Source organism: Lithobates pipiens, unplaced genomic scaffold, assembly GCF_037356315.1.
Source record: "Lithobates pipiens isolate NorthernLeopardFrog02 unplaced genomic scaffold, aLitPip1_a1.2 Scaffold_18, whole genome shotgun sequence".
Lineage (NCBI taxonomy): Eukaryota > Metazoa > Chordata > Amphibia > Anura > Ranidae > Lithobates > Lithobates pipiens.
In genome coordinates, this window is record NW_027507758.1 from 22,738,946 (window position 1) to 22,760,850 (window position 21,905).

At 45.1% G+C, this 21,905-nt stretch overlaps 1 protein-coding gene across 3 annotated transcripts in view; it reads right to left on the bottom strand.

Annotated features, from left to right (window-relative positions):
• TTBK1 (tau tubulin kinase 1) overlaps positions 1 to 3,336 on the bottom strand; it is a 145,140-nt gene extending 141,804 nt beyond the window's left edge. The window contains exon 1 of one of the 3 annotated variants that reach the window (XM_077485463.1): positions 3,249 to 3,336. The gene's annotated coding sequence lies outside the window, so the exon portion shown is untranslated. The remainder of the gene's footprint in view (positions 1 to 3,248) is intronic. The other 2 variants (XM_077485464.1, XM_077485465.1) reach the window with 2 other exon arrangements.
• Between the last annotated feature and the right edge of the window lie 18,569 nt (positions 3,337 to 21,905).

A 21,905-nucleotide genomic window follows, 5' to 3' on the forward strand; every position in this document is an offset into this window, starting at 1 on the left:
AGTTGGGTGTAATGTGTATAGGTCAGTAGTGATAGGACCAGTCAGTTAAAAGACTAGCCAGATGTAATGATGACCAGTCAGTGATGGGCCTGAGTGTAAGGAGGACCAGTCAATAGGACTTGCTGGATGTAATAAGAATGGGTAAGTGATAAAAAGTGTTGGAGTAACGAGGACCAATAGGACTAATAGAACTAATTTGGTAGGATAAAGACTGGTCAATGACAGGATAGGTACATTTTTGACAAAATTAGTTGGGTGTAATAAGACCCAACTGGTCAATGAATGTACAACTGAATTCTAAAGAGGACTAGTTGGGTTTTCATAGAACTGGTTGGTGAGAGGAAAAATTGGGTGAAATGAGGACTGGCTAACAATATGAGTTAAGTCTAATATGAACTGGTTAGTGTCATAAGGACTGGTCAGTTACAGGACTAGTTGGGTGTAATAAGGACTGGTAAGTAATAGGACAAGTCAGGTGTAATGAGGAGTGGTCACTGGTCAGTAATAGAACTAGTTAAATGTAAAAAGGTCAAATCTACGAATAGGATAAGTTGGGTGCAAAAAAGCCAGGTAGTAAAAGACTAGGCAATGGTAAGGACCAGTCAATGATAACACTAGTTGGGTGTAATAAAGTAATAAGGACTAGTCAATTATAGGTCAAGTTAAGTGAATGAGGAAACGTCATAGATGGGACTGGTTTATTGTTCAAAGATCTGGTCAATGATAACACTTCATAGCATTAGTTGGGTACAATCAGGACTGGTCAGTTATAGGACTAGCTTGGTGTAATCATAGGACTGATTGCGTGTACTCAGGACCGGATCGGTGATACCCCTAGTTGAGATGATGAAAACTGAGCAGTGACAGGACTAGTCGGGTGTGCTGAAGCCCGGTAAATCAAAGGACTAGTTGAATGTGGCAAAGAATCGGTCAGTGACAGGATGGTTGGGTGTGATGAGGATCGGTCTGTGGCTGAACTAGTTCATCGCTAGGAGGACTGGTCAGTCAAAGGACTAGTCAACTATGATGAAAACCAGCTAGTAACAAGACTAGTCACATGTGATAAGGACTGCTCAGTTACAAGTCAGGTATCATGAAGACTGTCTGTAACAGGGCTGGTCAGCTGTGATGAGGACCGGTCAGAGACATGACTACTAAGGTTTAATGAAGACTGGTTGGGTGTGCTGAGGACTGGTCAGTGACATGACTAGTTAGATGTGATAAGGACAGGGTGGTGTGAGGCCCGGTGAAAAGATTAGTCAAGGGTGATGAGAACTGGTCACTGACATAACTAGTAGGGTGTACAAAGGATTGGTCAGTGACAGGCCTAGTAATGTGGGGTGTAATAAGACCTTATTGGTGAAAGGACTAGAAAGGACTAGTTGAGTGTGAAGAGGGACTGGTTAGTAACAGGAACAGTTACGTATACTAAGAACTAGTCAGTGACGGGTCTAGTGAGGTGTAATGAGAACTGATTGGTGGTGATAATGACTGGTCACAGCTGTAGGACTATTAGGGCGAGATGAGGACTGGTTAGTGACAGGACTAGTCAGATGTGATGAGGACTGGTCAGTGATAGTACTAGTCAAGACAAAGGTAAATATTAACTAGTAGGTGGTGATAATGACTTGTCTCCTAAAGGACTAGTAGAATGAGATGAGGACTGGTTAATAATAATGCTAGTCAGGTGTGATGAGGACTGGTCAGGTGTGATGAGGACCGGTCGGGTGTGAGGAGGACTGGCCGGGTTTGAGGAGGACTGGTCGGGTGTGATGAGCACCGGTTGCGTGTAATGAGCACCGGTCAGGTGTGATGAGGACTGGCCGGGTGTGATGAGGACTGGCCGATTGTGATGAGGACTTGTCAGGTGTGAGGAGGACTGGTCAGGTGTGAGGAGGACTAGTCGGGTGTGATGAGGACTGGCCGGGTGTGATGAGGATTGGCCGGGTGTGATGAGGATTAGCCGAGTGTGAGGAGGACTGGTCAGGTGTGAGGAGGACTGGTCGGGTGTGAGAAGGACTAGTCGGGTGTGATGAGGACTGGTCGGGTGTGAGAAGGACTAGTCGGGTGTGAGAAGGACTAGTCAGGTGTGATGAGGATTGGCCGGGTGTGAGGAGGACCGGTCGGGTGTGATGAGGATGGGCCGGGTGTGATGAGGACTGGCCGGGTGTGAGGAGGACTGGTCGGGTGTGAGGAGGACCGGTCGGGTGTGATGAGGATGGGCCGGGTGTGATGAGGACTGGTCGGGTGTGATGAGGACTGGTAGGGTGTGATGAGGACAGGCCGGGTGTGATGAGGACTGGCAGGTTGTGATGAGGACTGGTAGGGTGTGATGAGGACTGGTAGGGTGTGATGAGGACTGGTCGGGTGTGATGAGGACTGGTAGGGTGTGATGAGGACTGGTAGGGTGTGATGAGGACTGGTCGGGTGTGAGGAGGACTGGTCGGGTGTGATGAGGACTGGTAGGGTGTGATGAGGACTGGTAGGGTGTGATGAGGACTGGTAGGGTGTGATGAGGACTGGTCGGGTGTGATGAGGACTGGTAGGGTGTGATGAGGACTGGTAGGGTGTGATGAGGACTGGTCGGGTGTGAGGAGGACTGGTCGGGTGTGATGAGGACTGGTAGGGTGTGATGAGGACTGGTAGGGTGTGATGAGGACAGGCCGGGTGTGATGAGGGTTGGTCGGGTGTGATGAGGACTGGTCGGGTGTGATGAGGACTGGTAGGGTGTGATGAGGACTGGTAGGGTGTGATGAGGACTGGTCGGGTGTGAGGAGGACTGGTCGGGTGTGAGGAGGACTGGTCGGGTGTGATGAGGACTGGTAGGGTGTGATGAGGACTGGTAGGGTGTGATGAGGACTGGTAGGGTGTGATGAGGACTGGTCGGGTGTGATGAGGACTGGTAGGGTGTGATGAGGACTGGTAGGGTGTGATGAGGACTGGTCGGGTGTGAGGAGGACTGGTCGGGTGTGATGAGGACTGGTAGGGTGTGATGAGGACTGGTAGGGTGTGATGAGGACAGGCCGGGTGTGATGAGGGTTGGTCGGGTGTGATGAGGACTGGTCGGGTGTGATGAGGACTGGTCGGGTGTGATGAGGACTGGTCGAGTGTGATGATGTCGGGTGCCCGGTAATAGGCGGAGGATCGGGTCTCTCCGATGGATTCAGTGATTTGGGTGTCACAGGAGCTCGGGTCACTCCGGCCTCCCCTCCCCCTCCCAGGTGTCAGCACATTCGGGCGGCACTCACCTACCGGGCGGTGTCCGGCGGGTGTCCCGGGTCCCCCCGGAGCTGTCCCTGGTGCTGCAGAGGAGCCGGATACTCCCACAATGCACCGCGACCACTGCACTGACGTCACAGCCTGCAACACACCCACTGACACAACAATGTCACCGTACACCGCTACAGTCTACATCCCCGCCATATAACACCCAACATTACATACTGTACACTGCTCTGTACACCGCACAACATACGGGCTCTCTCCTCTGATAATTGGCTATCTCCCGTCATAAATAGTCCTCTCCACCCATAACTAGTCCTCTCCCTCCATAACTAGTCCCCTACTCTGATCTTTAGTCATTATCTTGTGCCTATTAGTCCTGTTATTTGATGATCAGTCCTCTCCTCTGGTTATCAGTCTTGTCCTCTGATAACTAGTCCTCCCCTCTATTAGCTCTCTGCTCTGATAACTAGTCCTCTTCTCCTATGATAACTAGTCCTCTTCTCCTATGATAACTAGTCCTCTTCTCCTATGATAACTAGTCCTCTTGTATGGTTCTCTGGTTATTATTCATGTTCTAGCTAATCCTCTCCTCTGATTATCAGTCCTCTCTACTGGTTATCAGTCTTCCCCTCTAAATATTAGTCCTCTTCCCTGGTTATCAGTCCTCTCCTCCAGATATTAGTCCTCTCCTCTGCTAATTAGTCATGTCATCTAGATATTAGTCCTCTCCTCTGGTTATCTAGTCCTCTCCTCTGGTTATCAGTCCTCTCCTCTGGTTATCTAGTCCTCTCCTCTGGTTATCAGTCTTCTCCTCTAGATATTAGTCCTCTTTCCTAGTGATCAGTCCTCTCCTCCAGATATCAATCCTCTCCTCCAGATATCAGTCCTCTCCTCTAGATATTAGTCTTCTACTCTGGTTCTCAGTCTTGTCCTCTGATAACTAGTCCTCCCCTCTATTTGTTAGCTCACTGATCTGGTCCTCTCCTATGATTCTCCTCTAGTTATTAGTCATGTTCTAGCTAATCCTCTCCTCCGGATATCAGTCCTCTCCTCTGGTTATCAGTCCTCTACTCCAGATATCAATCCTCTCCTCTGGTTATCAGTCCTCTCTTTTGGTTATCAGTTTTCTCCCCCAGATATCAGTCCTCTCCTCTAGTTATCTAGTCCTCTACTCTAGTTATCAGTCTTCTCCTCTAAATATTAGTCCTCTTCCCTGGTTATCAGTCCTCCCCTCCAGATATCAATTCTCTCCCCTGGTTATCAGTCATGTCCTCTAGATATTGGTCTGGTCCTCTCCTCTGGTTATTAGTCCTTTCCTTTGGTTATCAATCTTCTCCTCTAGATATTAGTCCTCTTTCCTGGTTATCAGTCCTCTCCTCCAGATATTAGTCCTCTCCTCTGGTTGTCAGTCCTCTCCTCCAGATATTAGTCCTCTCCTCTGCTAATTAGTCATGTCATCTAGATATCAGTCCTCTCCTTTGGTTATCATTCTTCTCCTCTAGGTATTAGTCCTCTTTCCAGTGATCAGTCCTCTCCTCCAGATATCAATCCTGTCCTCTGGTTATCAGTCTTCTCCTCTGGTTATCAATCTTCTCCTCTGGCTGACAGTCGTCTCCTCCAGATATTAATCCTCTCCTCTGCTAATTAATCATGTCATCTAGATATTAGTCCTCTCCTTTGGTTATCTAGTCCTCCCCTCTGGTTATCAGTCCTCTACTTTTGTTATCAGTCTTCTCCTCTAGATATTAGTCCTCTTTCCTAGTAATCAGTCCTCTCCTCCAGATATCAGTCCTCTCCTCTGGTTGTCAGTCCTTTCCTCTAGATATTAGTCTTCTACTCTGGTTATCAGTCTTGTCCTCTGATAACTAGTCCTCCCCTCTATTTGTTAGCTCTCTGATCTGGTCCTCTCCCATGATTCTCCTCTAGTTATTAGTCATGTTCTAGCTAATCCTCTCCTCCGGATATCACTCCTCTCCTCTGGTCATCAGTCCTCTACTCCAGATATCAATCCTCTCCTCTGGTTATCAGTCATATCCTCTAGATTTTAGATCTCTCCTTTGGTTATCAGTCCTCTCTTTTGGTTATCAGTTTTCTCCCCCAGATATCAGTCCTCTCCTCTAGATATTTGTCCTCTCATCTACTAATTAGTCATGTCATCTAGATATCAGTCCTCTCCTCTGGTTATTTAGTCCTCTACTCTGGTTATCAGTCTTCTCCTCTAAATATTAGTCCTCTTCCCTGGTTATCGGTCCTCTCCTCCAGATATCAATCCTCTCCTCTGGTTATCAGTCATGTCCTCTAGATATTAGTCCTCTCCTTTGGTTATCAGTCTTATCCCCCAGATATTAGTCCTCTCCTCTAGATATTAGTGCACTCATCTGCTAATTAGTCATGTCATCTAGATATTAGTCCTCTCCTCTGGTTATCTAGTCCTCTCCTCTGGTTATCAGTCATGTCCTCTAGATATTAGTCCTCTCCTCTGGTTATCAGTCCTCTCCTCCAGATATCAGTCCTCTCCTCTGGTTGTCAGTCCTCTCCTCTAGATATTACTCCTCTCCTCTAGATATTAGTCCTCTCCTCTGGTTGTCAGTCCTCTCCTCTAGATATTAGCCCTCTCCTCTGCTAATTAGCCATGTCATCTAGATATTAGTCATCTCCTCTGGCTGTCAGTCCTCTCCTCCAGATATTAGTCCTCTCCACTGCTAATTAGTCATGTCATCTAGATATTAGTCCTCTCCTTTGGTTATCAGTCTTCTCCTCTAGATATTAGTCCTCTTTCCTAGTGATCAGTCCTCTCCTCCAGATATCAATCCTCTACTCTGGTTATCAGTCATGTCCTCTAGATATTAGTCCTCTCCTCTGGTTGTCAGTCCTCTCCTCTAGATATTAGTCATCTACTCTGGTTATCAGTCTTGTCCTCTGATAACTAGTCCTCCCCTCTATTTGTTAGCTCTCTGATATGGTCCTCTCCTATGATTCTCCTCTAGTTATTAGCCATGTTCTAGCTAATCCTCTCCTCTGGATATCAGTCCTCTCCTCTGGTTATCAGTCTTCTCCTCTAAATATTCGTCCTCTTCCATGGTTATCAATCCTCTCCTCCAGATATCAGTCCTCTCCTCAGGTTATCAGTCATGTCCTCTAGATATTAGTCCTCTCCTCCAGATATTAGTCCTCTCCTCTGCTAATTAGTCATGTCATCTAGATATTAGTCCTCTCCTCTGGTTATCTAGTCTTCTCCTCTGGATATCAGTCCTCTCCTCTGGTTATCAGTCTTCTCCTCTAAATATTTGTCCTCTTCCATGGTTATCAGTCCTCTCCTCCAGATATCAATCCTCTCCTCCAGATATAAATCCTCTCCTCTGGTTATCAGTCCTCTCCTTTGCGTATCAGTCTTCTCCCCCAGATATTAGTCCTCTCCTCTAGGTATTAGTCCTCTCATCTGCTAATTAGTCATGTCATCTAGATATTAGTCCTCTCCTCTGGTTATCTAGTCCTCTCCTCTGGTTATTTAGTCCTCTCCTCTGGTTATCAGTCTTCTCCTCTAAATATTAGTCCTCTTCCCTGGTTATCAGTCCTCTCCTCCAGATATCAATCCTCTTCTCTGGTTATCAGTCATGTCCTCTAGATATTAGTCCTCTCCTCTGATTATCAGTCCTCTCCTCCAGATATCAGTCTTCTCCTCTAGATATTAGTCCTCGTTCCTGGTTATCAGTCCTCTCCTCCAGATATCAGCCCTCTCCTCTGGTTGTCAGTCCTCTCCTCTAGATATTAGTCCTCTCCTCTGGTTGTTAGTCCTCTAATCTAGATATTAGTCCTCATCTCTAAATATTAGTCCTCTCCTCTGGTTGTCTAGTCCTCTCCTCTGGTTATCAGTCTTCTCCTGTAAATAATAGTCCTCTTCCATGGTTATCAGTCCTCTCCTCCAGATATCAGTCCTCTCCTCAGGTTATCAGTCATGTCCTCTAGATATTAGTCCTCTCCTCCAGATATTAGTCCTCTCCTCTGCTAATTAGTCATGTCATCTAGATATTAGTCCTCTCCTCTGGTTATCTAGTCTTCTCCTCTGGATATCAGTCCTCTCCTCTGGTTATCAGTCTTCTCCTCTAAATATTTGTCCTCTTCCATGGTTATCAGTCCTCTCCTCCAGATATCAATCCTCTCCTCCAGATATAAATCCTCTCCTCTGGTTATCAGTCCTCTCCTTTGCGTATCAGTCTTCTCCCCCAGATATTAGTCCTCTCCTCTAGGTATTAGTCCTCTCATCTGCTAATTAGTCATGTCATCTAGATATTAGTCCTCTCCTCTGGTTATCTAGTCCTCTCCTCTGGTTATTTAGTCCTCTCCTCTGGTTATCAGTCTTCTCCTCTAAATATTAGTCCTCTTGCCTGGTTATCAGTCCTCTCCTCCAGATATCAATCCTCTTCTCTGGTTATCAGTCATGTCCTCTAGATATTAGTCCTCTCCTCTGATTATCAGTCCTCTCCTCCAGATATCAGTCTTCTCCTCTAGATATTAGTCCTCGTTCCTGGTTATCAGTCCTCTCCTCCAGATATCAGCCCTCTCCTCTGGTTGTCAGTCCTCTCCTCTAGATATTAGTCCTCTCCTCTGGTTGTTAGTCCTCTAATCTAGATATTAGTCCTCATCTCTAAATATTAGTCCTCTCCTCTGGTTGTCTAGTCCTCTCCTCTGGTTATCAGTCTTCTCCTGTAAATAATAGTCCTCTTCCATGGTTATCAGTCCTCTCCTCCAGATATCAATCCTCTCCTCTGGTTATCAGCATTGTCCTCTAGATATTAGTCCTCTCCTCTGGTTATCAGTCCTCTCCTTTGGTTATCAGTCTTCTCCTCTAGATATTAGTCCTCGTTCCTGGTTATCAGTCCTCTCCTCCATATATCAGTCCTCTCCTCTGGTTGTCAGTCCTCTCCTCTAGATATCAGTCCTCTCTTTTGGTAATTAGTCATGTCATCGAGATATTAGTCCTCTCCCCTGGTTATCTAGTCCTCTCCTCTGGTTATCAGTCCTCTCCTCTGGTTATCAGTCTTCTCCTCTAAATATTCGTCCTCTTCCATGGTTATCAGTTCTCTCCTCCAGATATCAATCCTCTTCTCTGGTTATCAGTCATGTCCTCTAGATATTAGTCCTCTCCTCTGGTTATCAGTCCTCTCCTTTGGTTATCAGTCTTCTCCCCCAGATATTAGTCCTCTCATCTGCTAATTAGTCATGTCATCTAGATATTAGTCCTCTCCTCTGGTTATCAGTCTTCTCCTCTGGTTATCAGTCTTCTCCTCTAAATATTAGTCATCTTCCCTGGTTATCAGTCCTCTCCTCAAGATATCAATCCTCTCCTCTGGTTATCAGTCATGTCCTCTAGATATTAGTCCTCTCCTCTGGTTATTAGTCCTCTCCTTTGGTTATCAGTCTTCTCCTCTAGATATTAGTCCTTGTTCCTGGTTATCAGTCCTCTCCTCCAGATATCAGCCCTCTCCTCCAGATATCAGCCCTCTCCTCTGGTTGTCAGTCCTCTCCTCTAGATATTAGTCCTCTCCTCTGAATGTCAGTCCTCTCCTCTGCTAATTAATCATGTCATCTAGATATTAGTCCTCTCCTCTGGTTATCTAGTCCTATCCTCTGGTTATCAGTCTTCTCCTCTGGTTATCAGTCTTCTCCTCTAAATATTAGTTCTCTCCTCTGGTTATCTAGTCCTATCCTCTAGATATTAGTCCTCTCCTCTGGTTGTCAGTCCTCTCCTCTAGATATTAGTCCTCTCCTCCAGATACGAGTCATCTCCTTCTAGATATTAGTCCTCTCCTCTGCTAATTAGTCATGTCATCTAGATATTAGTCCTCTCCTCTGGTTATCTAGCCCTCTCATCTGGTTATCAGTCTTCTCCTCTAAATATTAGTCCTCTTCCCTGGTTATCAGTCCTCTCCTCCAGATATTAGTCCTCTCCTCTAGATATTAGTCCTCTCATCTGCTAATTAGTCATGTCATGTAGATATTAGTCCTCTCCTCTGGTTATCCAGCCCTCTCTTCTGGTTATCAGTCTTCTCCTCTGGTTATCAGTCTTCTCCTCTAAATATTAGTCCTCTTCTCTAGTTATCAGTCCTCTCCTCCAGATATCAATCCTCTCCTCTGGTTATCAGTCATGTCCTTTAGATATTAGTCCTCTCCTTTGGTTATCGGTCTTCTCCTCCAGATATTAGTCCTCTCCTCTATATATTAGTCCTCTCATCTGATAATTAGTCATGTCATGTAGATATTAGTCCCCTCCTCTGGTTATCTAGTCCTCTCCTCTGGTTATCAGTCCTCTCCTCTGGTTATCAGTCTTCTCCTCTGGATATCAGTCTTCTCCTCTAAATTTTAGTCCTCTTCCCTGGTTATCAGTCCTCTCCTCCAGATATCAATCCTCTCTTCTGGTTATCAGTCTTCTCCTCTGGATATCAGTCTTCTCCTCTAAATTTTAGTCCTCTTCCCTGGTTATCAGTCCTCTCCTCCAGATATCAATCCTCTCCTCTGGTTATCAGTCATGTCCTTTAAATATTAGTCCTCTCCTCTGGTTATCAGTCCTCTCCTTTGGTTATCGGTCTTCTCCTCCAGATATTAGTCCTCTCCTCTATATATTAGTCCTCTCATCTGATAATTAGTCATGTCATGTAGATATTAGTCCCCTCCTCTGGTTATCTAGTCCTCTCCTCTGGTTATCAGTCCTCTCCTCTGGTTATCAGTCTTCTCCTCTGGATATCAGTCTTCTCCTCTAAATTTTAGTCCTCTTCCCTGGTTATCAGTCCTCTCCTCCAGATATCAATCCTCTCCTCTTGTTATCAGTCTTCTCCTCTAGATATTAGTCCTCTCCTCTGGTTGTCAGTCCTCTCCTCTATATATTAGTCCTCTCCTCTGGTTATCTAGTCTTCTCCTCTGGTTCTCAGTCTTCTCCTCTTAATATTAGTCCTCTTCCCTGATTATCAGTCCTCTCCTCCAGATATCAACCCTCTCCTCTGGTTATCACTCATTTCCTCTAGATATTAGTCCTCTCCTCTGGTTATCAGTCCTCTCCTTTGGTTATCAGTCTTTGCCTCCAGATATTAGTCCTCTCCTCTAGATATTAGTCCTCTCATCTGCTAATTAGTCATGTCATCTAGATATTAGTCCTCACCTCTGGTTATCAGTCTTCTCACCTGGTTATCAGTCCTCTCCTCCAGATATCAATCCTCTACTCTGGTTATCAGTCATGTACTCTAGATATTAGTCCTCTCCTCTGGTTCTCAGTCCTCTCCTTTGGTTATTAGTCTTCTCCTCTACATATTAGTCCTCTCCTCCAGATATTAGTCCTCTCCTCCAGATATTAGTCCTCTCCTCTGCTAATTAGTCATGTTATCTAGATATTAGTCCTCTCCCCTGGTTATCTAGTCCTCTCCTCTGGTTATCAGTCTTCCCCTCTAAATTTTAGTCCTCTTCCCTGGTTATCAGTCCTCTCCTCCAGACATCAGTCCATTATGCACATCTCTGGACTATGCTTTATACTTCATACCCAGGGTAATATTTGGTCTTCTATCTATCTATGGTCTTTTGTGCTATCCTTCTTACCATCACTCATTCTATGGTGAGCTACTTGCCTGTTTCTACCTTACACTTACGATCTGGTCTCTATTTCTCTTCCCTTCGGTGTTGGTTCTTTTATCTTCGCCAATCATTTATTGTGTAGTCACCTTGCTGATACACTTTATTTATAACACTTTATTTATAATTTTGTTCACAAGAGCCCAATGGGCCCCTATTCAGCACTTGTATTACAACCACAGTCATTTATTGGGGACGAAATCTCTATTGATGCTTTTTTCTTGTTTTCCGCTCACCGCTGCCGCAGTCACTGCCACCTCAGTTTCCAGGGGTGATGTTTCCTATAGTGCCTCCAGCTACTAAGACTACCCATGTTTTTAATATTGTAGCCTACTTATACGTAACAGTGCTGGGATTAAGTTGTGGTTCACCCTCTTCCCGTTACTTTAGTTTACTATAATATTTGGTATTTATATTTTATTACAGACATCCCTAGATTGCATTTGCTCCCGATGAGTGGATTTTATCCACGAAACATGCGTCAAACTATATTCTGATGTATTGTCACAGCTACCATGCGTTTACCATGTGACTACCTTGAAGAACCTTGAACCAATTCTATATTGTCATATATGCAATCAATCATGTTTATATGCAAGTTTGGGCTACATTTAGTACATTTAAAAATATGTAGGAACTTTTATGTATATGTATGCATTTACAACACTTATATTTGTGTGTACATTTCTATGTATGTATTATATTACTACATTATTATGTTATTTGCTACATGTTACCTATGGCCCCACATGCACCCTTGTGCACAATTAAATATTTTATAATATCTACCAATTGATTCATCTGGTTTTGATATTGTGCTTCATTTAAAATCCCACTATCCCCTTTTCCCCTCTCCCCCCCCCTCCCCTTTTTTCTCATACAAAGTCCCATACAAAGTCCCAACAATGTTATTTATTAATGAACGTCTGGTTATCAGTCCTCTCATCTGGTTATCAGTCTTCTCCTCTGGTTATCAGTCCTCTTCTCTGGTTATCAGTCCTCTCCTCCAGATATCAGTCCTAGCCTCTGGTTATAAGGCACATCCTCTAGATATTAGTCCTCTCCTTTGGTTCTCTAGTCCTCTCTTCTGGTTATCAGTCCTCTCCTATAGTTATCAGTCCTCTCCTATAGTTATCAGTTCTCTCCTCTGGTTATCAGTCCTCTCCTCTGGTTATCAGTCCTCTCCTCTGGTTATCAGTCCTCTCTTCTGGATATTAATCCTCTCCTCTGGTTATCAGTCCTCTCCTCTGGTTATCAGTCCTCTCCTCTGGTTATCAGTCCTCTCCTCTAGATATTAATCCTCTCCTCTGGTTATCAGTCCTCTCCTCTGGTTATCAGTCCTCTCCTCTGGTTATCAGACCTCTCCTCTAGATATTAATCCTCTCCTCTGGTTATCAGTCCTCTCCTCTGGTTATCAGTCCTCTCCTCTAGATATTAATCCCCTCCTCTGGTTATTAGTCCTGTCCTCTAGATATTAGTCCTCTCCTCAAGGTATTAGTTCTCTCCTCCAGATGTCAGTATTTGCCTCTGATAACTGCTCTTCTCGTCTTGATTATTAGTCCTCTTCTGTCAATATTAGTTATCTCTGTCTAGTAATAATCCTTTCTTTTGATTATTAGTCCTCTCCTCTCAGGACTAATTTAGTTCTTAGTTCTCTCCTCTGACAAATAGTACTCTCAGATTATTAGTCCTTTCCGCTGATAACTTGTCCTCTTGTGTGATTATTAGCCCTTTCCTGTAATAACTAGTGTTCTTCTTTGATAACTTGTCCTCTTCTCTGATAACTAGCCTCCTCTTGTTACAACTAGACCTCCTCTCAGATTAATAGTCCGTTCCTCTGATTATAACTACTCCCCTGTTAACATTAGTACTTTCCTTCTTACATTAGTCCTCTCTTCTTTTGATAACTAGTTCTCTCCTCTTGTTAATAGTATTCTCCTATGATTGAGTCTTGACCTCTGCTAGCTAGTCCTCTCTAATAATTAGTCCCATCCTCTGATGTTTAGTCCAGTCTTGTAATTAATAGTTCTCACCTCTCATTACTAGTCCTCTTCTCCAATTATCAGTCTTCTGTTTGTATAACTAGTCTTCTCCTGTGGTTATTGTACAGGAGTTATTGTCAACTGACTGGATATCATAGATTCAGGTTCATATCCCCCACCCACCAACTTGCTTACCGCTCAACAAATTGCCAACCATTTCAATAGAAAAATCTACACAATTCGCAAGGAGATATCCAGCATTCAACTTCCTCCCCTACCCAACACAACAGGTCCAACACCACACTCAATACTCTCCTCTTTTTGCCCAGTTACCACAGATTAAGTTAATAAACTCCTCTCCATGGCCCACCTCACTACCTGTTCCCTCCACCACCTTCCCACGTTATCCTCAACTCCCTAACCCACATCTTCAACCTCTCCCTCTCCTCCGACGCCTTTGCTTCCCCTGTTTAAATAACTTAAGACCCATCTCCCTGCTCCCGTTTGCCTCCAAGCTCATCAAACGCCTTGTCTATCACCAAATAAGTCGCTAACTCATGGACAACGACCTTTTCGACCGCTTACAGTCTGGCTTCTGCCCACAACATTCTACTGAAACTGCCCTACTAAAACTCACCAATGTCCTAACGGCTAAAACCAACAGCCACTACTCCATACTCATACTTTTAGACCTCTCTGCTGCCTTTGACACAGTTGACCACCTGCTCCTACTCATCAAATTACACTCCCTTGGCCTCCGCGATTCTGCTTTATCCTGGTTCTCCTCCTACCTATCTCAGCGCACTTTCAGTGTCACCTATAACTCCATCTTCTCCACTTCCCTTCCTCTTTCTGTTGGGGTACCCCATGGTTCCGTCCTTGGGCCCCTCCTATCCTCGCTCTATACCTCTTCCCTGGGCCAGTTGATAACCTCCCATGGTTTCCAATACCACCTCAATGCCGACGACACCCAGATCTATCTCTCCACTCCTCAACTCACCCCCTCGATCTCCTCACAGATCTCAAACTTACTGAATGACATATCAGTATGGATGTCACACCACTTCCTCAAACTCAATCTTTCTAAAACTGAGCTTGTTATATTTTCTCCTTCATGATCCCCCCCCCCCCCGTGACTTCACCATTAATATGAACAACACAACCATTGGTCCCTCCACACATGCCAGGGTCCTGGGTGTAATCCTTGACTCTGACCTCTCCTTCAGCCCCCATATCCAATCACTGGCTAAATCCTGCCGCCTTCACCTCCATAGTACCTCCGGAATTCGACCCTTCCTGACTAATGACACCACAAAGCAACTTATTCACTCTTTGATTATTTCCCGCCTTGACTACTGCAACTCTCTCCTTAATGGCCGACCCTTACACAGCTTATCCCCCCTTCAGTCTATTATGAATGCTGCTGCTAGACTAATACACCTCACTAATCGATCTGGGACTGCCGCCCCTCTCTGCCAATCCCTTCACTGGCTTCCCCTACCCCATTGTGTAAAATTCAAAATGTTAACCATAACATACAAAGCCATCCACAACATAGCCCATATCTACATCACCAACCCCATCTGCAGATATCACCCAAATCGCCCTCTCCGCTCCTCCCAGGACCTCCTGCTCTCTAGCTCCCTTGTTACCTCCTCCCATGCTCGCCTTCAGGACTTCTCCAGAGCCTCTCCCATCCTCTGGAACTCCCTGCCCCAGTCTGTCCGATCAGATCCTACCCTGTCTACCTTTAGGAGATCCCTGAAAACTAATTTATTCAGGGAAGCCTATCCCACACCCACCTAACTGTCCCAGAGCCACCTCCATCAAATGATTCTCTGCAGCTATTACCGTTTGTACCACTACCCTCTCCCTGTAGAATGTAAGCTCTATGAGCAGGGCCCTCCTGTACCTTTTGTATTGAACTGTACTGTAATTGTGTTGTCTCCCCATATACATTGTAAAGCACTGTGTAAACTGTTGGCACTATATAAATCATGTATAATAATAATATAATAATATCCCTAATACATAGTGTGCGAAAAGATTCCTCAAAGATGGGACTTTACTGGACCATGAACAAAAATAATTCTTATAAAAAATAGAAAATTTATTGCATAAATATTAAAGTTGAACAATACGGGGGCGGAGCTAGCGTCCGGCATGTAAGCAGCACCGAGTCAGAGCTCCGTGCAGGACAACATATCCTTCGACCATCCTGGGTGTCACTGACGCGGATCCTGCTCCACACGGCCTCCGTTATACCTCCGTGACCCGGCGGAACACGGTGGTATGGTGAAATACGGGCGCATGTCTCAGGAATCTCCTGCGGAGCGCCTCTCTCAGTTTGCATGGGGCTCTCAAGATGGCGGCGGCCATGAGGCAGACGAACGCGGCCCGTGTACCACGCAGCAGAGCGGCGCTGGGGAATCCTCCACACATCCTGACAAGGTGAGCCCGCTACCCCCTAGAGCTGAGGGACCACGCAGGGGCCCCCCCAAAGACAGACTACCCAGGGAAGAACTAGAAGGGATGGCCCAGGCAGCAGGGGAGGATGAGCCCTCCCTGAAGCAGATTATGGAAGCGATATGCACGTGTCAGGCCGCCCTAACTGAACATATTGATGGTATCAGAGCTGAAATGTCTTTCCTGAAGAATGATGTTCAGAACATTAGAGAAAGGGCCACTGAAGCTGAAAGACGAATTAGTGACCTGGAAGATGTAGTGCGCCCACTGGAACATAAAGTGCAGGATATTCAATATGAAGTGCATGCTCATACTGATAAGCTGGGGGACATGGAAGACCAGCAGAGGAGGAACAATATCCGCCTAGTAGGGTTCCCTGAAAAGGCTGAGGGCAAACAACCTGAGGATTTTCTTGAATTATGGCTTAAGGATACTATGGCGGAAACTACCTTTTCGCGCCTGTTCGCCATTGAGAGGGCTCATAGGGTACCATCAAAACCCCCCCTCCCGGTGCCCACCCACGCCCGATGATAGCCCGGATCCTGCACTTTAGGGACCGTGAAAACATCCTGCGTGCTGCGCGCACAATGGGGAGCCTGCAATATAATGGAAACAGAATTTCTATTTATCCTGACTTCTCTGCGGCTACACAGAAGCAAAGAGCTAGCTTTTTTCATGTTAAGAAGAGGCTTAGAGATCTACAAGTGGACTATAGTATGCTCTACCCGGCGAAGCTGAGAGTGGTAGATGGGGGTAAAGTGTCCTTCTTTAACTCCCCTACTGAAGCATCGAGATGGCTGGATGTTAGGGGACGCCCGCACCCGGAAGCTGGCAGCTGATTACATGCTTTACATTCTTTGACCAAACCTGCACCACCATGACACCTTTCCCTGAGGTGAGCCTGGAGGCTGAAGATTACGTCCTTTGTTCTGTTGTGACACTACAATTACTAAGTGCCTAGTCCTGCGCGATTCTATCTGATATCCAGACGCACCGCCTCTACCGCTCCTCCACGATCAGTTGGGGGAATTTTTTTCTCCCCATATACTTTTCTCTTCATTTGGACGGTTTTTCTTTTTTTTCTCTCTTTTCTTTTTCCCCCTTTTTTTTTTTTCTCTTTGTTCCCTTTTTCACAGTTTTTTTTTTTTTTCCCCTTTTGGCTGACATTTTATACCACAAATATTTTTTGTTCCTTTTTTTGTTGTGGTTTGTTTGAGGGAGTGAAAATCGCCTTTCTGACTGTACTCTGCCCTATATTACTCTAGGGCCCGATCCATCTGTGGGGCTCCACTGGACGGGGACTGTAGGTGCAGAAGAAGGCGGACCTTCAATCCTGTACACGAGGAGAACATTTGTTTTACTGCCACTTCCTCTCTGATCTATCTTTTCCTATATTAGGGATCCCCTTCCCTCCCTTTCCCCCCCCCCTTTTTTGCTTTTCTCCCCCCCCCTTACTTTTTTATTTTTATTGTTGGTTTTGTTTTTATTCGTATTCTTCCCTCCTTCTTTTTTGTTTTAATTTTTCTTGATATTCTGTGCTCCTTTTAGTTGAATTCGACCTATGACCCCCTGAGGTCGATATGGCTATGGTTATAGGGTATAGGCACACGACATGTTTGGGTTGTGTGCAGGGTGGGGTGGGTGGTTCTGCTATGTTGGTTGGTGCTGTGGGCGGTTGTCTCTCTCTGTTTGTGCCCCCTCCGGCTGGGAAAGATGTCCCAGGCCTGGACAGGTAATGCTCTCCCGATGCATTTGTTACATTATGATTGCCTTATACATGGTACGTGAAATAAGTATACTATCATGGAATGTCCGTGGTATGAATTCAAGGGTAAAACGTTCCCTTGTCTTTGACTTTATACGACGATATAAACCCCATATAATCCTGCTTCATGAAACACATCTCCAGGGCTCTAAGGTTATGGCTCTGAAAAAAGCCAATATTATGAGAGTCATACATGCAGAATATTCTACGTATTCTAGAGGGGTGGCTATTTTAGTCACAAAAAAAGCAGCAGCTCATATTCTGCAGGTTAAATCTGACCCTAGTGGCAGATATGTTATTTTGGTTTGTCAAATGTTTAATGTGTGCTTGACTCTGGTATGTGTGTATGTTCCACCCCCATTCTCTTTCCACATCTTGGACAGTATCCTCCATGAAGCAGTAATGATAGCGCAAGGCCCACTGTTGTTGATGGGAGATTTTAATGTGGTGTCGGATGGGGTTCTGGACAGACACGGGTGTATATCTGGTTCACGTTATACTCTAGCATCATGGCTGGACAGCTATGCTCTCACGGACGTGTGGCGTTACAAACACCCGGGGGTCAGTGCATACTCGTGCCACTCGGAGACCCATAAGACGTTGACCAGAATTGATATGCTTCTATCCTCCCTGGATGGTCTCCCTATTATATCCTGGGTTAGATACCTTCCCAGGGCACTGTCGGACCACTCGCCTTTGGAGGTCACGTTGGACCTAAATATTCCCACTGGGAGACGACAATGGCGACTGCAAACACAGTGGCTGCTAGAGGAATATGTGACGCTAAAATGCAGGGAGGCTATGGGTCACTATTGGAGGGAAAATGGTGCTGTGACCACGATACACACTAAATGGGAAGCCTTTAAAGCTACCATGAGAGGGACTTTTGCTAAAGAGACGAAAGATTTTGCAAAGGCCCTGGACAGTGAGGTGAAACAACTAGAATGTGACATTACTCTTGCAGAACAAGCATACATACAGGACCCATCCCCTGACGCATATAAAGCTTGGCAGGACCTGACGAGGCAGTTTAGATTGCTTTTGACGGACCGGACCACAAAGAAACAGCTCAGGCAAACTAGCTCCATTTTTGAGTTTGGGGACAAGGGTGGTCGCCTGCTAGCTTTTCTGGCGAGGCCTCTATACGCCCCTACATCTGTACTGAGTATCAGACGCCCAGCGGGTGACCTAGTGACTGATACGCAGGATATTCTGACCACCTTTTTAAATTTTTACTGTGATCTTTATCAATCCCAATCTAACTGTACGGACCAAGACCTCTCTGCGTATTTAGAGGGTATTGACCTTCCCTTGCTGCCCCTAGAAGACAGTAACATATTAGAGAAGTCTATCACCTCTGAGGAAATAACTGGTGCCATTTCCTCCTTCAGACCGGGGAAGTCACCTGGACTGGACGGTTTTCCGGCGGAATGGTACCAGCTCCACGCGGAGAGTTTAGTCCCACGCCTTTTAAAAGTATTTGTGGCTGCGGAAAAAGAGGGCATCTTGCCGGAATCCATGTGTGAAGCTTTGATCGTTCTGATTCCAAAGCCCGGCAAGGACCTACAAGAATGTGAATCGTACAGACCGATCTCTTTGATCAATACTGATGCCAAAATACTGGCCAAAATTTTGGCCGGTAGGTTGCAATCGGTGATTCTCAAACTGATCAACTCCGATCAAACGGGTTTTATCCCAGGCCGATGCACTCAAATGAACCTCAGGAGACTCTATGTAAATATGCAAATTTCCCATACTAATATTGGTAGCCGCGTGATAGCCTCCCTGGATACAAAAAAGGCCTTTGATTCGGTCGAGTGGAAATTTATGTTCTCTCTGCTGGAAAAAATGGGTTTTGGACCAAGATTTGTGAACTGGGTTAGATTACTGTATACTGATCCCTGGGCTTGTATCAGGGTGAACGGACATATTTCGGACTCTTTTCAGATTGGGAGAGGAACGCGGCAGGGATGTCCCCTGTCCCCTCTCCTTTTTGCTCTGGCTATAGAGCCACTGGCTATTAAACTCAGGACTCGGGATGACATTAGGGGACTTTTGGTCAGGGAGTTGGAGGAACGCGTTTCGTTATATGCAGATGATATGCTGCTTTATCTTGGGGACTCCCACCATTCGTTAGCTACTGCATTCCGGGTGATCGAGGAATTCTGAGATTTTTCTGGATTTCGGATCAACTGGACCAAATCAACGCTGTTTGCCCTAAACCCACAACCGGATCTGGTGCTCCCTCCTCGCTGTCCCCTGACAGTCACAACCCAATTTAAATACCTGGGGATACATGTGAAATTACCTGTTGAGTCATTCACGGAGGTGAATCTATGGCCGGTAATTCGAGACTTTAGAGACAAAATACAAAAATGGAAGGAACTCCCGCTCACTTTATTGGGAAGAGCTAACTTATTCAAAATGATTTATCTCCCGAAATTTTTATACATAATCTCCAACGCCCCGCGATTTATCCCTAAAAAGACTTTTGGTTATATTGACTCCTTGCTGATCTCCTTTTTGTGGGGCGGCAAGGCAGCACGGGTCTCGCTGAACATTCTGCAACTGCCGGTGGGGAGAGGGGGGTTGGCAATCCCTAATCTTCGCATGTACTACTTGGCGTCGCAATTAGTCCAGGCTCATTGGCGAATGTTTCCGCAGCTGAGCAACGCTGCGACTGCGGTGGAGGCAGCTGCGGCCTCCTCCAAAGAGACACTTTTGAATTTTTTCTTTCGTGGTGAGGTACCGACGGAATGCGGCATGACTGCACTCAAACCAGCCAAACAGGTGTTAGAGACATGTACGAGGCATATACAGGATGCGCCCTCCTGTCTATCCCCCAATGCCCCCTTGTGGTTTAATCCCTGTTTAAAAGACTTTTATCTCCTGGACGATGGGCATAGGTGGGCGAGACGTGGACTTGTCTATTTACATCAGCTGTTTGATGATGGGGACCTTAAAACCTTTGTCCAATTGAGAAGGGAATTGCACATTCCCGACTCATGGGCATTCCAGTACGCCAGACTGAAACATGCGACCCATGCTCAGTTTGGGTCCGGGCCGATAGTTTTGGAAAACACAAGACTGGAAAAATTACTTGCAGAACCGGAGCACACAAAACGTGTCTCTACCTATTATGACTTATGACTAAAGACTGCCAGGTGAGGATAAGATGAGGAGCAGATGGACGGAGGTGATTCCGGAGCTGACTGAGGCCCAGTGGGAGGAAGTTCTAGCCTCCTACGGGCCCACAGTCATCTCAGCCCGGGACAAACTTATACAGTTACGATACCTTCACCAAATGTATTATACTCCTCACAGACTATTTAGGATGGGCAGAAGAGATGACCCTACTTGCCACAAGTGCCAGGTGGCAGCTGACACTTTTATGCACATGGTGTGGGAGTGTGGTAAGATACGACCGCTATGGTCACAGGTGTCCCAGTTTATTGCAGACACTTTTGATCTTCCGGATATCTGTAGCCCACTTTTGGGACTCCTGGGTGTAATAGAGGACGAGGTGATGAATAACAATACAAGGCAATTTTTGCGATTACTGTATTATTATGTCAGAAAACTTATTGTGTTGAACTAGATTAAGAGTGAGGTTCTTACCCTATCTGCATGGAAAGGTCTGGTCAATGCAAATGTTACCCTGTACAAGATGACTTATGAAGCAAGAGGTAGTAAGAAAAAATTTAACAAAATATGGGGCAGATGGGTAAACTCTAAGGAAACCACACCATGTGATATCTAAGGGACACAATTACATACCATTGTTGAATAAGTATTTCCTGAGAGATGTTATCGGTGAGGGCATATCGGGGGGGTGGGGAGATGACAGCACACAGCACGGAAAAAGGTGGGGCATTAACCCACATAGTTTTGGTTTATAAATTGTTTTTAGGTTTGTTCTTTGTTTACCATAATATATACGGGTGCCGAACGATATGATCTGTAATACATATCGGTGAATGGTTAAGTATTCAATGACTGGGAAAAAAAAAAAAAAGCTATAAGTGATAACTTGTTTTTGCCTGCGCACTGTGCAACTGTGTAAATGGTTTATACTTCCGCCACTTTGTTGTATATGGCTGAGTATATACTTTGTAACTGGTGCCTTCTTTGTATGTATGCACACTTGGCGAATAAAACTGTTTAAAAAAAAAAAAAAAAAGTTAAACAATACATTGTAGATGATAAAAACAAACACGTGGTGAAATAGGACAACATGGGACCAAATGGAATAACCCAATTCCACTGTAAGAAGAACTGAGGAAATCCAACGCGTTTCAACCGATAGAGTGGAAGTCTTCTTCAGGGACAATGGGTTGAAGAATTCCAGATGTGTAATTAATCTATAATGGTAATATAGGCGTAATTACAAACAACATCAAACATGCCATAAAATACGTACACATATCATATTGAAAACATCTACAGTTATAAAGACCATTACAAAGCAATGAATAAACAAAGTTAGATATACTGACCCCGTGTGTTGTATATTTCAACCAAGAGAGATACAAGCTCAAAAAGAAAGAGGAGACCGGAGCGCCAGAGCAGCAAAATGGGAGATGGAAAGTGTCCAGAAGTGACCCTGTTCAAGGATGTGTCCGCCCAAAGGGCGGGCCGTAGCGGTTTGAGAAACCACGCCACAGAAAAGTTCTAAATGGATAAGGAAATATTAAATCAGTAAATTGATTCCGATCTGCAGAGCATAGGATGTTAATGCTCTACAGAAATGTGGAGATAAACAGTGTTCACTATATACTCACTAATATATATATATATATATATATATATATATATATACTGTATATATATAATATATATATATATATATA